This window comes from Belonocnema kinseyi, chromosome 2, assembly GCF_010883055.1.
Source record: "Belonocnema kinseyi isolate 2016_QV_RU_SX_M_011 chromosome 2, B_treatae_v1, whole genome shotgun sequence".
Taxonomy (NCBI): domain Eukaryota; kingdom Metazoa; phylum Arthropoda; class Insecta; order Hymenoptera; family Cynipidae; genus Belonocnema; species Belonocnema kinseyi.
This window is the reverse complement of record NC_046658.1, coordinates 182,198,193-182,201,261: the sequence shown is the minus strand read 5'-3', so window position 1 is coordinate 182,201,261 and position 3,069 is coordinate 182,198,193. Positions and strand designations below refer to the sequence as shown.

Below are 3,069 nucleotides of genomic sequence, written 5' to 3'. Positions count from 1 at the left end.
ATTGATCTAGAAAGATGAATTTTCAATTTGAAAAACAAATATTGATCTAGAAAGATGAATTTTCAATTTGAAAAACAAAAATTGATCTAGAAAGATGAATTTGCAACTAATGTGAGGAATCTTTAACAAAAAAGAAGAATTATCAATTAAAAATTATAAACAAAATGTTTAGATTTTCAAGCAAAGAAATGAAGTTTTAACTATAATGATGAATCTTCAATTTTAATAACAAATAGTAATCCAAAAAGTTGATTTTTCGACCAAAAAGATGAATTTGCAACTAATAGAGAAATCTTCAACAACAAACAAATTTTAACTAAGAAGATTAATTTTCTAAAAAAATTTTTTTCAAGAAAATAGATAAATTTTCAACCAAAAATAAAATAGTTATACTTATAGTTTAATATTCATTTTTTAATCATAAAAAACAAGTTTCCAACATAATAAGTTTTCAAATAAAAAGATGAATTTTTCACCAAGAAGATTAACATTCTATAAAAAATGACGAACTTTCAACAAAATAGTTAAATTTTAAACCAGGGAGATGAATTTGCGACTATAATGATGAATTTTTTAATTTAAATAATAAACATTAAAGAAAAAGGTGATTTTCTGACCAAAAAGATGAATTTTTAACTAATATAAGGAATCTTTACGAAAAAGAAAAAAAAGAATTCTCAATTAAGAAGACTAATTTTCAACTAAAAAGATAAATCTTCATCTCAAACTGAAATAGATATATTTAAAGTTTAAAAAAAATTGTTAATCATTAAAAACAAATTTTCAAGAAAATAACTAAATTTGTAACAAAATAAATAAATTGTCAAACAAAAAGATGAATTGTTCACCAAGAAGATTAACATTCTATAAAAAATGATGAACTTTCAACAAAATAGTTAAATTTTAAATCAGGGAGATGAATTTGCAACTGTAATGAAGAATTTTTTAATTTAAATAATAAATATTAAACAAAAAAGTTGATTTTCTGACCAAAAAGATGAATTTTCAACTAATATGAGGAATCTTCAAGAAAAAGAAAAAAAGGAATTCTTAATTAAGAAGACTAATTTTCAACTAAAAAGATAAATTTTCATCTCAAACTGGAATAGTTATATTTAAAGTTAAAAATAATTTTTAACCATAAAAACAAATTTTCAACAAAATCAATGAAATATCAAATAAAAAGACGAATTTTTCACCATGTGGATTAACATTCTACCAACAATAATGAACTTCCAACAAAATAGATAAATTTTAAACCAGGGAGATGAATTTTCAATTATAATGATGAGTTATTTAATTTTAATAATAAATATTGATGCAAAAAGTTGGTTTTCTAAACAGAAAAACAAAACAAAAAAATAATTTTTAATGAAGAAGACTAATTTTTAACTAAAAAAGATAAATTTTCATCTCAAATTGTAATAGTTATATTTAAAGTTAAAAAATAATTTTTAACCATATAAAACAAATTTTCAAGAAAATAATTAAATTTTCATCAAAATAAATAAAACATTAAACAAAAAGATGAATTTTAAACTATAGTGATGAATTCTTTAATTCAAAAAATAAATGTCGAGGCAAAAAGTTGGTTTTGTGACGTAAAAGATGAATTTTCAACTAATATGAGGAATCTTTAAGAAAAAGAAAAAAAAAATTTAATGAAGGCTAATTTTCAGCTAAGAAAGACGAATTTTCAAATTAAAAAAAAAAAAATTCCATCTCAAACTGAAATTTTTATGTTTAAAGTTTAAAAAAATTTTAACCATCAAAAACAAATTTTCAACAAAATAAATGAAATATCAAACAAAATTAAACCAGGAAGATGAATTTTCAACTATAATGATGAAATTTTTAATTTAAATAATAAATGTTGGCGAAGACGATTAATTTTCAACTAAAAAAAATAAATCTTCATCTTAAACTGGAATAGTTATATGTAAAGTTAAAAAATAATTTTTAACCCTAAAAAAGAAATTTTTAACCAAATAATTAGATTTCCAAGGAAAGAAATATATTGACAACCAAAAAGACGAATTTTTTACGAAGAAGATTAATATTCTACCACAAAAGACAAACCTTTCAACAAAATAGTTCAATTTTTAACCAAGGAAATTAATTTTCAACTGTTATGATGAATTTTTCAAGTTAAAAAACAAATATGAGGAACCTTTAACAAACAAACAAAAAAACATTGAACAAAGAAGAATAATTTTGTAAAAAAAAGACGAATTTTCAAATTTTTTTATATTTCAGCACAAAAGACGAACGCTCAACAAAATATTAAAATTTTTAAACAAATAAATAAACATTTAACAAAAATGATGAATTTTTAATTTAAAAAACAAATATTCGTCCAAAAAGTTGATTTCTTGACCAAAAAGATTAATTTTAAACTCAGAAGATGAATTTTTTTACAAAAAAAATTCTAACAAAATAGATGAATTTTCAACAAAATGTAACATCGAATCACCTACGAAATTAATTTTAAAGGAATATCAGGAATCTTTAACAACCACAAAATTAATTTTTAATTAAGAAGTATAATTTTCAATTTAAAAAAATAAATTTTCATCTCAAATTTTCATCTCAAAAAGATGAATTTTCAACAAAAAGTTAAATTTTTAACCAAGGAAATAAATATAAAACCATAAATATATCTTTATAATTTAAAAAACAAATATTAATAATAAAATTGATGTTTTCACCAAAAACATGAATTTTCAAACAAGAATTATAATTTTATAAAAAAGGGATTTTTCACTAAAAAGATTAGATTTTCATCCAAAAATTTAAATTTTTAGTTAAGATGAAAAATTTCTTTTTAACTCTAAAAAAATTAATTTTGAACAAAATAACTAGATTTTCAACCGAAAAAAATGAATTCTCAACAAAAAACATAATAAATAATTGATATGAATAATATGAATTTTTAACAGTTCACCTTGTCATGAAGCTAAAGTCCACGTTTCATAATTTAGTTGGCTCATTTTTAATAATTTCCCTTAAATTATTAAATAAATAAATTAAAAATTAACTTTAAAATTTAAATTTAATCAATTTATTAAT

The 3,069-nt window shown here is 19.7% G+C and overlaps 1 protein-coding gene across 1 annotated transcript in view; it reads right to left on the bottom strand.

Moving 5' to 3' along the window:
• Window positions 1-3,069, bottom strand: part of LOC117167284 (inosine triphosphate pyrophosphatase) — a 5,301-nt gene that overhangs the window by 1,531 nt on the left and 701 nt on the right. The gene's annotated exons all lie outside the window — the stretch shown is intronic.